Below are 13,424 nucleotides of genomic sequence, written 5' to 3' on the forward strand. Positions count from 1 at the left end.
TCTGTGTGAGGATGGTTCTGACTTGCGTTATCACACCTGATGCTAGTTTTTCTACTAGACTATGATTTTGCTCCTATAAAAATGTGCATTTAGTACACTGAGCATTGCCCCAGTTCATACATACCCTGTTGCTTACTTTTCTAAGACAGAAGCATTTTTGTCAAACCGAGAAGAACAGAACACATATATTTCTCCAAGAACGAGTGATGGAGTACCCCAGTATAGTGTGGCTTCTTAGTTCTTACTATGTCTCCGTCAGGACACTAACCTTGTAAACAATTGCACAGTCTAGGACTGTGCACAAGAACTGGCCTCTCCACCTGTGTGATGCATCAAAAGCTATAAAAAGCTGGCACCTGGAGCAGAGAGGATGCTGATTGAGGATCATGGCTAACAGTTTCTCCCCATTGTTTTAAAAGTGCACATCAGCAGGATCAGGGGGAGTCCAAATTTTGCCTTCCTGAGAACAGAATATAAAAATATCTCCTGCAAAATATCCCTGAATGAGAAAAAAAAAACGCTCAGTACCACCTGTACAGCAAGTTTTCAAATGAAGTAAAAGGGGGAAGAAGGTTTAGCTAACCCTTGCAGCTTGTGCAGACACCCACATTGTTTCTGCATGTTTCAATATATGATTATGGGTTTATTAGTAATGTGTATGGAACCCCACTTTTCCCAGTTCAGAGGCTCACAACTAATGCTACTGCTGTAATTTATGGTTTGTAAAATCAGCTTATGAAGCTGCCATGCTTGTCTTTTACATAGTATATGCTATGTCTTCTTTGATCATTTATTGTCCTGTCTTCCCCCTTCTTCTTCAGATGTTCTTTTCATCCCTGCTTTGAATAAAGAAAAAAGTGGTGTTCGCCTCACTCTGTCCTCACCTGGTAATGACTTCTGTCTCCCACGTCTTTCCTCAGCAAGCCACCAGACCAAATGACTTTTTTGTTGTCCCTTCTATTAGCAGTTCCATGATGGATCACTTTTGATTCTGTTTATCTTCTTTGCAGTGCTATGACTTTTGTCTTTGCTTAAAAATCACAATTGGCGGCTTCTTTCTTCCCCCTCCTACATAACTGCTTGGTTTTCTGAACTTTTCCTGATCCACAATAAGCAGGGAATCAATCCTCTTCTGAACTTTGAAATTTTTCTGTCCCATTTTGCCTGTGTAGAGGAAACAACATGATTTTTATTTCCCAGTTAAGTAGATTTTTTTTCTCTGTTGCCCTAAATAGACATTTTTTTCTTGTCTAATTAAGACCTATCTTACTCAGTATTTTCAATATTTGTTTCTCCTTAAGAACCACCCTATGGCACTTTGCTAGGACACAACAGTGGAGAAAGGCAAGTCCTCCTAGGCTGGGGGAGCACTTCAGCCCCACCACCTGCAAGGGACAGTACAAAAATTCAGATCGGATAAAAACCTTTCTTTTCTTTTCTTGTCTTTTCTTTTCTTTTCTTTTCTTTTCTTTCTTTTCTTTTTTCTTTTCTTTTCTTTTCTTCTCTTCTCTTCTCTTCTCTTCTCTTCTCTTCTCTTCTCTTCTCTTTTTCTTTCCTTTTTCCTTTTTCCTTTTTCCTTTTTCCTTTTTCCTTTCCTTTCCTTTCCTTTCCTTTCCTTTCCTTTCCTTTCCTTTCCTTTCCTTTCCTTTCCTTTCCTTTCCTTTCCTTTCCTTTCCTTTCCTTTCCTTTCCTTCCCTTCCCTTCCCTTCCCTTCCCTTCCCTTCTCTTCTCTTTCCTTTCTCTTTCCTTCTTCTCTTTTTCTTCTTCTCTTTTTCTTCTCTTTTTTTTCCCCAAGTGTGGCCTTCCGTAAAGGGAGGGGCACGGTGAAAGATGAAAATTTTGGGCTCAATAAACCTTTCACACAAGTCTGATAAGAAGAGCAGATGTTTCATTATGGCAGGGCTTTTTGGCTGATTTTCATCTCTATACATTTTCCAGTGGATGTGAGGGGGGAAAAAATTTCCCAGCTGTAGACTACTAGACAGCAAAGTGTCTTTCTTAATCACCATCCATGGACTCACCAGTCCCAAAAGCCTGCAGAGCACAGGCTGGAAACCAGAGCACTGGCTGCTCTAACGTTTTGCAGTCACAAACAGCCTAGGTTATAAAAATTCCCCATCCTGTCTGGTCGATGGCCCAGTCTAGCACTTGAATGAACTTCTGTTGTGATGGCACAGGAAACTCTGTCATCAGCTTCTCTTCTGAAATGAAAATGTTTTGACACGTCCCTCTTCTGCAGAGGAGGGAAGGGATGTTAAGTTGTACACATCCCTGCTAAGGAAAGGGAGACGTGTTGATTCACGCTTCCGAGTCATGCATTTCAAAATTATGTGGGCTTCAAGACATGAAGCATGACTGTGAAGGCATCGTGGGAGTAGCCCTAACCTCAGTAAATAATGGTTTACTTTATGACTGAAGACAACAGTCTGTAGGGTTTTCAACGGCAGGACCAAAAGGATGTGTCTATGATGGAGTATGTATGGGTAGACAGCCACACACTGATGATGTACATGCAGTAATCTCCTGTGCAGCTGATCTGGCATGAGGCAGTCTGGATGGTGCTATACAGAAAAACTTCCATGCACAAGTATTTGCACTGCTGAACATACACCTATGCAGATCCATCAGTGCAATACTAACCCTAGAAAAGGAACTGCAGGGAAAATGTAAAACTAACATTCACAAGTGGGGGTTTTTTTTATATCTTTTTCTTTCAGGTTGCCCAAGAAAAACAAAAATTGAGAAGCTAAATTAGTCTCTGCTATATTTCCACTGAGGAGCACAGAGCTTTGCCAAAGATATTTTCTGGAAAAGTAAAGATCCTCTGTTAACAGAGTATGAAGATCGCATATTCAGACACAAAGAGAAAAGCTGGTGACAGCACAATTTAAACTGCCTGCTAATTGATTATTGCAACACTAAGAATTTGCATTGTCTCCTTTTGAAGGCAATTGACAACATTTCCAATAGTTCAGTGGGAGTGGGATCAAACCACAGATACACATTTTATTGTATTCTGTGTTAAAGTCATTACCTGGGTTGCTTCTGTAAAGCCAGAAGAAACCCTGGCAGAAGGCCCTTAGCTAAGAAGTCAAGAATCTAGAGTCAGGAAAGGATTGCCACAATGGAAACTACCCAAACCGCTTTTACACGGGTGCTCACATACAGCACAAGCTGCCTTAGTTTCTGATACTAAGCTCTGCCAGCTTTTGAGGAGGGTAAAGCTTCCTTTCCTACTGGAATTGCTCAGACAACAGGACGAGGTTATTTCATTTCCGCAACAGGAATCTGTCACTGGTTATCACAGTGGATACAATGAGGTGCCTGGGCACAGAAGAGCTGTGAGACCTTTTGAATGCCTCCATATTTTCTCATAATATTTAAATGTGATACCACCTTGTAGACTTCTTGCACTGAGGAATTATATATAAACAGCTAGAAACTCCCTGCCATAGGGACTGGCCAATCTGTGACTCCTGAACAACTTCAGCATCACTTCAGAGTAGTTCAGCAACAGCTCTCATAATAACATTACATCACGTAGCTGGCAACGGGGCTGTCTAGCACCAGGACGGCTGGTCCATTCAAATCCCCAGCCACAGGGGAAGCCGAGAGTGACTTTGCCCAGACACCCTGTGCCACAGCTGCACACCCAGGCTTCAGGCTGGAGCAGGGTCCGTGGATCACCGGTGAGCTGCTGTCACACCCTGTCTGCAAACTACCCCACAGCTCCCCCGGGAGCAGTGAGGTATGGAGCGAGAGCTTTGTGGCTCTTCCCCATTTGCAGATCTCTGTAAGCTACTTGGAGATTTTGGGAGGTTGACCGCCTTGTGCTCTACACACTCCCAAGAATTACTATGGAACAGGTATTAGTGAGGATTAAATATGCTGTGACAGGCTTACAGCATCAGTCATCAGTCTGAATAGGAAAATACTCAGCTAAGTCATCTTTAAGAGGCATTATATAATGCACTTTAAATTTTCATTAAAGCTACAACACATGAAGCAGGGTAACGTTTGTTTTATTTTCAAAGAAGTTTTACCTAAGCATGTTTCAACCTTAAGTAACTACACTGCAGATTATCTTGTTTATCTTCTTGGAAGTCAGCTGTATTTTTACAATGCATGTATTTCTAAAAATCTAGCATTTTCAAGAAATGCTTTCCACAAGGCTATATCTACCACCCCAGTGCTTTCACCCAACAGCTCTATGAGGCTGATATCTACACCATATGCTTTTGGTCATGCTATGTATTCAAATACAAAGGTGTGGTTAAATTCTGATGTCCTTTTTGAGGGGAAGGCTGGGGAAAACATCTGCCTCTTGATGGAAGCCATCTGGTATAACCAGACATGAAGTCAAGCATCTTAACACAGTGTGCTCCTTAGGATTCTACTAGCTTAATAGCATTACAGATTCTTCCCCTAATGTTCTCATCACATGCCATCTCAGGGATTTTCCCTTGTACCTACCTAGGATTGATTGGTGCAATTATTTTATAAAGTTTCGTCTCAGTGCAATCAAAGTAACCAGAAACAATAATAATTATTACGTAGATTTCTGTTTTTAAATTCTCAGAATTTAACCCGTCTGAGCAGTTCATCTGCACAATTACACACACATGCAGAGAAACACAAAATAGTTCCTGTGGAAGGAAGGGCTGCAGAGGCTTCCTGAGGTCAGCAGTACTGCAGAAGCTGCAGCACACCTTTAGTTTCTTCCAGACATAAGAGTCAACATATTGGGATTGCTAAGAGGAGGTGAGCTCTTCTCACTTCATCCCTTACTTGAAGTGTCAGACTTCAGTCACTCCATCAAACCCACCAGTGAGGGATCAAATACTGTTTATCCTTACCCTTCCAAGGAGGTCTGGTAGGACAGACATGACATTGAAACATAAAAAAGCTGTGTGGTAGGCCAGCTTTCAAGAAAATGGCAGGAGCTAAAGCTGCATGAACTTAAATGTGTGTCTTTGAGTGAGAGGGATTAGCAGGCAAAAGGAAAACAGAATAACCATCAGTCTGAGATATGTATAGGGCAAACAAAGCCAGATCATTTTTGTGCCATGGTTCTGCTCTGCTGCCAAGAATGTCTTCTGCACATACAACAAAGGGACATTCAGTACCAACAAAGTTTGTTTACCTGAGCTAATCTTCAAACACAAGGCAAGATTACACTCAGGGAATCCAAATAAAATTAACAGTCTTTCCTGGTTTCCTTAAAGATGTTATTCTCTATGGCAGAAATGGAAAAAAAAAAAAAAGATATGAATAAATATGAATATGAAGCTTGTCCCTGGTGCTTCATGCCATACTAGGAGTGTCCTGTCACTAGTTACCCAATCACCGGTGCTTTGCCCAGGGGACAATACCAGGAACAATACTGTTTAACATCTTCATTAATGATCTTGACCATGGTACAGAGTGCACGTCCAGCAAGTCTGCATGTCATACCAAGCTGGGAGGAGTGGGTGACAGGCTAAATGGCTGTGCTGCTGTTCAGAGGGACTTTGACATCCTGGAGAAATGGGCAGAGAGGAACCTCATGAAGTTCAAGAAAAGGAAATGCCAAGTCCTGCCTGTGGGGAGGAACAACCCCAGGCACCAGGACAGGCTAGAGGCCAAGTGTCTGGAAAGCAGCTCTGCAGTGAAGGCCTGGGGACAGTGATGGACACCAAGCTCCCCTTGAACCAGCAAAGATAAACCTTGCGGCACAAAAGGCAACAGCATCCCACACTGCACTAGGAAGAGCACTGCCAATAGGTTTGAGGGAGGTGCTTCTTCCCCTAGACTCAGCACTAGTGACACCACACTGGGTGTGCTGGCTCCAGTACAAAATAGGCATGGACATACTGGAACAACAGGAGCAAAGGGGTGCAACGTTATTAAAATGCTTGGAGCATCTGTCATGTGAGAAGAGGCTGAGAGAGCTGGGACGGTTCAGCCTGGAGAAAAGAAGGCTCCAGAGCAATTTCACCAATGTGTATAAATGTTTGATGGAGGTGGGGGAGGGTTGATAAAGAAGACAAGGACAGACTCCTGTCAGTGATGCCCTGTAAAAGGACAAGAGGCAACTGGCACGAACTGAAACACACAAAATTCCACTTAAACACAAGAACAAGCTTTTTTCACTGTAAGGTTGGTTGAACACTGGCACAGGTTGCTCATAGAGGCTGTAGAGTCTCCACCCTTGGAGACAGTCAAAACCCAACTGGACACATCCCTGAGCAACCTGCTAGTTGCCCCTGCTTTGAGATGGGGAGTTAGGACTGGATGATCTCCAAAGGTCCCCTCCCACCTCAGCTATTATTTCAGCCTTTCCTTGACAATTATGACTACCATTCTTGATGGAACCGGATTTTGCTAGACTTGGAAGTCTAAACAGTTTTAACAATAGTGAAATTCCTGATGAATTCTCCTGCTCCTTGAGGCTATCTTTTTTCCCTTGCACCCTCGAGGCAGTCCTCAGCCTGTTGCCCCTGAGCAAAACAACATCAATCCACCCTACAAAAGAAAGAAGGCTGGGTGTGAGCTAAAAACACTGAGAAGAGAGTTGAGGAGAAATGCTGCAAGTCAGCACTTCCTGGTAGAGCTCAAAGGTAGCCTCATCAGTGCTCACTGGGAATTCAAACTTCAGTTTTCATGTGCAAAAGGACATGGGCATGTTTCTTCAATGCTGATTACTTTTATTTTCATCTCAGATTTTCAGATTTTATTTATTTCAGATTAAGAAAGAGCAAATAAAGCAACACGAGTAGTAGAGAGAGATGGAATACTATGCAAAAAGTACTCACCTTTCATGAAGTAGCTTTACCACATGCCACATGATGGCATGAAAAGAACATTAAGAATAATACACACTAGGGTACAATGTGTCATTGTGCCTGTGTACAAGGAGCTGATAAAAGAGGCACAACAACTTTCACTCCAAAATTTTCCAGTCTCTGGTTGTTGGTGATGGTGGCTGCCTCACAACCCAAGCTCACCATGATGTTCATAGCAATGTCTTGCAGATCCAATTCCCAACCAGTCCACACTGTTCTTGTTTTAAGATGTCTCTACTAATGTTAAGAGGGAAAAACTCAGGAGTGCCTACTGTTCGGAGATTGCCTGTAGACTGTATGCTGGCAGGCTTCTCCCTGTTAAGGGAACTTCCCAGTCTGACCATCCTGGAGCCACTCTGACATCATCTAAGATGGGACCAAGGCCCCCTTGCAGCTACACCCCCCATACTCACAGTCACACCAGATTTCCCTTAGCAGAGTCTCTGATGTCCAGATCCTTAAAATAATTTAATCATGGTGCAATATCAAAGTAACAGCTCGAGCTGTGTGCTTCCAAGGAGGGACAAAGGAAACCCTGGGCTTTTATACCCTCTAAGTCTAAGTATGGGAAAGTGTGGAGTCATCAGCTCCTGCTGTGTCTCTGGGTGTCCAGTCCCCTGGCTGGGCCACAGGTCCCCAGGCCCTTTGTTATGCAAAGGGTTGACAGCCTCTTGCCTTGGGCTCGGGCTCAGGCTCCTGCCCCTCCAGAGCTCAACCTGCAGCTCACACTGCAGCTGCATACTGAGCTACACACGCTAAATGTATTCTTCAACATCCCTATCAAAATGCTATCCACTAGCAAGCCAGTCACTCTCTGGAAAAGACTTCTTGTGGAAGCCCCTTGCACCTGCTGCTCTGACCTCCTAAGTCAAGACATTAATTCAGGGAACACTAACAAGGTAAAAAGATTTGGTGCTTTGGCTACACAAGCACAAGAGATGCTGAGGTAGTTGAGCATTCTCATGGGCGCTCAGAGCATCTCATCCCTCTGTGGCAGGCTGCACAAGGCTTGGGACATGGTACAAGGCCCCATCCTTAGCATGTGGCTGAAGAGATAAAAGTACCCTGCCATGTGGCTGCCATGGGTGGGAAGCATGTCCATGGCATCTTTTGATGGAGACACACACATGCCTTTAGGGACATCTCTGACATCAGCTCCAGTCAGGAGCTGGCCTGTGGAGAACAGCAGGGATGTCCCTGTTAGGCTGTGCCTCCACAGCTCCATGTCCACATCCAAGTTCCTCCATGAATATGTCCACATCCAAACTCCTCTCTGCCAGACATCCCTACTCCACCTCCCTGCCCTGCCAGTGTGCACTTGCAGGGCAAGGCCGGAGCCCAGGGAAGGTGGCTGCTCTGCCAGGCAAGGGTGCTCTCCTTTTCCACCCGCCCTCTGACCCAGGGGAGACCCAGAGAGTGTTGCAGAGCTTCTGCAGGCTCCTCAGGGTCCAGGCCTCGGGCAGCACCAGCGCAGAGCCGAGTGAAGTGATTGTACAAATGTGCTCTGTGAAGGTGCAGCCTTGCCTCGTGTGCTGTGTGCCGTTTTGGGCACCACAATGTAAAAAAGATACAAAGTTATTAGAGAGTGTCCAAAGGACGGCCATGAGGATGGTGAAGGGTCTTGAGGGGGAGCCATATGAGGAAGGGCTGAGGTCACTTGGTCTGTTCAGTCTGGAGAAGAGGAGACTGAGGGGAGACCTCATTGCAGTCCACAGCTCCATCACAATGGGAAGAGGAGGGGCAGGCACTGATCTCTTCTCTGTGGTGACCAGTGACAGGACCCGAGGGAATGGCCTGAAGTTGCACCAGGGGAGATTCAGACTGGTGTTCTGGTTTTTGCTGGGGTAGAGTTCATTTTCTTCACAGTGGCTGGTATGGGGCTGTGTTTTAGATTTGTGCTGAGCACAAGGCTGGTAATTTAGAGATGTTTTGTTATTGCTGAGCAGGACTTGCACAGAGCCAAGGCCTTTTCTGCTTTCCATACTGCCACGCTGGCAAGGAATGTGGGGGTGCTTGGGAGGCTGGGAGGAGACACAGCCAGGACAGGTGACCCCAGCTGACCTGAGGGATATTCCAGACCACAGGACATCATGCTCAGGGTATAAAGTGTGGGGAAGAAGGAGGAAGGGGGGAACATTTGGAGTGATGGTGTTCGTGTTCCCAACTTGTTACCATGTGATGGGGCCCTACTCTCCTGGGGATGGCTGAACACCTACCTGCCCATGGAAAGAAGTGAATTAATTCATTGTTTTGCTTTGCTTGTGTGCATGGCTTTTGCTTTTCCTATTAAACTGTCTTCATCTCAAACCCATGAGGTTTCCAGCTTTTACCCTTCCAAGTCTCTCCCCAGTGCTGCTGATGGGGGAGTGAGAAAGTGGCTGCTAGCTGGGGTTAAACCAAGATAGTTGGATATTAGGAAAAGATTCTTCACCCAGAGGATGGCTGACCAGTGGAACAGGCTCCCCAGGGAAGCGGTCACACCACCAAGCGTGACAGAGTTCAATAAATGGTCGGACAACACTCTCAGGCACATGGTGTGATTCTGGGGGGTGTTCTGTGCAGGGCCAGGAGTCGGACTCCATGATCCCCGTGGGTCCGAACTCGGGATGTTCTGTAATGCTGGCTCTGTGAGGCCACTCGGGGCCGGCGGGCGGGGCCGCGGGGGCTGCCGGGAGCCGTAGTTCCTCCCCGCACCGCCCCGCGGGCCGGGCCGCCCGCGCCTGTGCCTTTAAGCGCGGCCGGACGCGCGGTGCGGCGCCTGCGCGGAGCCGCCGTGACCCCGCCGCTGTCGGCGCCACCGGTGACTATCGTGGCGCCCAGCACTCTCTCGGCGGCGGCAGCAGCAGCGCTAGGTCCGGCCCCACTGCCGGGCACTCCCGACCCACCCTCTGCGCCCGGCCCGGGCGATGGAGGAGCGGCCAGAGCGGGGCGGCGGGCCCGGCGCGGAGGGCCCGGTGGCGGAGATCCGCGCTCCCGGCCCGCGGCCGCTGCGGCTGCTGGAGTGGAAGGTGTCGGTGGGGGCGGCGGTGCAGATCGGATCGGTGCTGGCGCTCTGCGCCCCGCTGCCGCCGCCGCCCGCTCCGCGCCCCGCCGGCCCCGCCGCCGCCCCCCTGCCGCCCGCCGCCAGCGGCGCCTCCGCCCGTCCCCAGCGCGGCGGCCCCGAGCGCAGGCTGCGCGCGGAGCGGCCCGGCGTGGTGCGCGAGCTCTGCGCGCGGGCCCGGACAGGTCCTCGCGCCCGGGTGAGTGCGGGGCGGGGGCGGCGCGGGCAGCCTGCGGCGGGACGCGGCTTTCGCGCTTCTTCCGAGGGGGCCGGGCCCGGCCCTGCTCACAAAGGCCCTTCCTCCGAAGCTCTGCGCAGGGAAGCTGCCGAGCGAGGAGGAGAAGGAGGAGGAGGAAGCGGCCGGGGAGGTGCTGAGGGATCGTGCTTCACTCCCGTTTTCCAGAGCTGAGCCCTTCGCTGTGAGCCCTGTCTCAGAGAGCTGTGCATCTCCTGCTGTGTCGGGGTTCTCTAAAAACTGCTCTTACTGGAAAAGCTACTTGGAAATCACAAAGTCGTAGAACGAGTCAGATTGGAAGGGACCACAGTGGGTCATCTGGTCCAACCTCGCTGCTCATGCAGGGTCGCCCTATGGCATGTTGAATGGGATTGCATCCAGACGGTTTTGGGATCTCCAGTGGGGGAGGCTTCACAGTCTGGGGAACCTCTTCTAGTGCGTGGTCGCCAGCACAATAAGGTTGTTCCCCGTGTTCAGGTGGAACTTGCTACGCATCAGTTTCTGCCTACTGCCTCTTGTCCTAATATAGTCTTTTTAGTTTGGCAGTCAGGTTGGTGCAAAACTCGGGGGGCAAACAGATAATTTTGTGCTCAGTAGAAGGAATTTTAGTAGGAAACAGCAGTGCAGCAAGGCATTTTACAGTTACTAAGTACCTTACACATAATATTGGCAGCCTAAATGTTTTAGTACTGTAGATGTTTTCATCTATAAGGCTTCACAAGCATAAACAAGACGTTGTAATTTTAACTTTGGGAAGAGCAAGAGACTAAAGGAGACATTTTTTTCCATAGTTTAGCAATGGGCTTGTCTTGATAAGGCTGAATGTTGGTTAACTTTTAAATTCTTAAGTGCCTGATAGATAGTGGGCCTCTCAGATTTCTAGGTTAAATTGTCTAATAGCCTGCTACCCTGTACTTTGAGCAGATTTTTTTTCTCGACAGGAAACTAGTGGAACACTCTACTTCCTCTGTTTTATGACAGCAATCTATTTTGTTTGATTGCAGTTCTCTTGATTTTTAGGTGAGAGCAGCCTGGCCTAAACGTTCTTGATTGAAATTCACTAGTATATGCAAAGCATCTGTGTATGAGGGTGCTCTCAAACATTCAAGAAAAAAACCCAGTCTGATGCATTTTTATATCAGTCAGTAATATAATGTGCTACTGAGGAGGTACAAGCTGTGTGTTTCTTGCTATAGAGATAACTCTTTCTGAGATAAGACTGTGGCTTTCCTTTTGTGCCACATCAGGATTCTGCTATTGCATCTGGTGCAGCATGGACAATCTTTAATACCTGAGGTAGAACAAAGGTACTGTAAATGCTAGGTCAGACTAAAAAAGATCTTAAAAGTACAGACTGAAATTTTAAAACACCATATGCATGATGAAATTCATCTTGCTAGCGCTAAATACAAGGGGAGATAACCTTTTCTGGTCTTTTCATTGTGTTAGCTAAGCGCTTGGAAGGAAAACGAAACTAAAAATATTCTAAGTGAAAAATGTAATCAATTTAAAGTAGTCTGGGTCTGATTAAGCAGTGTTTTAGTTTTGCTCAATGTTAACTTCAGGACTGGAATGCACAAATTTTTTTTCAGTGTTCTTACTGGATTTGTCTAGTCTTGAGTCACGTGATTATAATTAGCAAGTTCTTGCTTTGAGACAATTAGAAAATAAATGGTGTTATTTCTTACCGTTGTTCTTGGCTTCTGGAATATTTGTATCTTACACGACTGAAAGACAGTATTTGATACTGACCATTGCTAAGCATTATGCTTCTGGGATTCTGACTTTTCAGTCTGGTTCCTCTGTTGCATGTTGCAGTGGTATTTACTGGGTGACTGCAAGGGAAAGCTTCAGGTGAAGAGGTAGAATAAGCATGACCTAAGGGTAGTAGAACTCGTCAGCAGTTAAAGACATAGCTGCATTTCTTTGGTCACTTAAAAGGTTTTTTTGCAAGCATTTAATCTCTTGCCTGTGGCTTCCCATTTTGTGGAATTGAAATAATATTTCACTATCAACAATATTTCAATATACCTTAAGATTTTGTTTTATTAAAACACAGGTGTGATTAAAGTAAGTAACACTAAGCTGAAATTTATTCACCATCTGCAGAAGATGCTCTTTTTATAATCCAAACTATCCAGAATGGTAGGTGCAATGCTACCTTCAGAAAAATGAACTTGGCTGGTTTAGCCCCAAATTCTCTGTGAACCAAAGATATTTGCAAGTATTTGTCAGACCCTGAACATTGTAGAAGTATTCTATTGAAAATATTTTTCCTTTTCTTTAAAACATGAGAAGATAAGCTGATTAAACCTTTTTATTTGAGGATAAACAATATGAGTGGATGAGTTTTCTTCTATGTCCGTTAGGTCATAGTATTTCTGGAAATAAAGACATCATTTAGCACAAGTCTCTCCCAATTAAGAAGACACATTTCTAACTTTTGGTTATTTTTCTTTTAGACCGGGCATGAGATGAAATCTTTTGCTGTGTGAAAGTAATTTTGCACATTTATAGCACTTAATTTTCTTGTAGTTTGATTACCCACTTTTTAGCATTGACAGGGGTGCAAACTTTCCCCAGGGGAGAGCCCAAGGCAGTAGGTAGCTTTTGCTTATTCTAGCAGAGGTAGGCTTGCATCGCATGTCAGACTGGAACGTGAGAGAGAAAGATGTCTAACCTTTTAGGACTGTAAATAACAGGGAGGACAGGAAGCAGTTAATGAAAGGCCTTTGATGTTAATGAAGCATAATTTTGAGGGGTAGCAGGAGCAACAAATAAAACGCCAAAAATCTTGCGCTGCTCTGTGTATTATTTGTGCCTGTTACCCATCAAGCTTAATCATTCTGAAGCTGCTACAGGTATGTCAGGATTCTGGGTTGGGTCAGTATTAATGCTTTATGCAAATATTTCAATAAGCGTTTCTAAAATAAAGTGATTGCCCTACTGATGGGACAGACTATTGCAAGGGTCATGTTTGGTTCACATTAGAAAAGTCTTCCAAAATATTTATTACCTGTATATTTAACCTGGGTATCTTTGTGGCTTACCACATACCTTTAATAGTGAAAATTCACGTTCTTCTACACAGCATATTTGTATTGTAATAAAAATCTTGTTTAAACTATCTGGATCCTAGTGAAGCAAAACTTGTAATTTTTTGGTTTTGGAGAAGATAGCAGGAAAGAGGTGGGGATTTGTTCTCTAAAACTGTAGATTTTTGTGTCATTGCTTGATATTTTTTTGTGCCAGAAACTTGATTATGTATTTTAAAAAGAGTATCTTCTTTTGGTTATCTAATGTCACATAGGCTCAGGGCCTAGTT

At 45.5% G+C, this 13,424-nt stretch overlaps 1 protein-coding gene across 1 annotated transcript in view; it reads left to right on the forward strand.

Annotated features, from left to right (window-relative positions):
* The first annotated feature begins 9,970 nt into the window (after positions 1 to 9,970).
* CTDP1 (CTD phosphatase subunit 1) overlaps positions 9,971 to 13,424 on the forward strand; it is a 102,781-nt gene continuing 99,327 nt past the window's right edge. The window contains exon 1 of the mRNA XM_039571975.1: positions 9,971 to 10,063. The gene's annotated coding sequence lies outside the window, so the exon portion shown is untranslated. The remainder of the gene's footprint in view (positions 10,064 to 13,424) is intronic.

This window comes from Corvus cornix, chromosome 2 (genome assembly GCF_000738735.6).
Source record: "Corvus cornix cornix isolate S_Up_H32 chromosome 2, ASM73873v5, whole genome shotgun sequence".
NCBI lineage: Eukaryota > Metazoa > Chordata > Aves > Passeriformes > Corvidae > Corvus > Corvus cornix.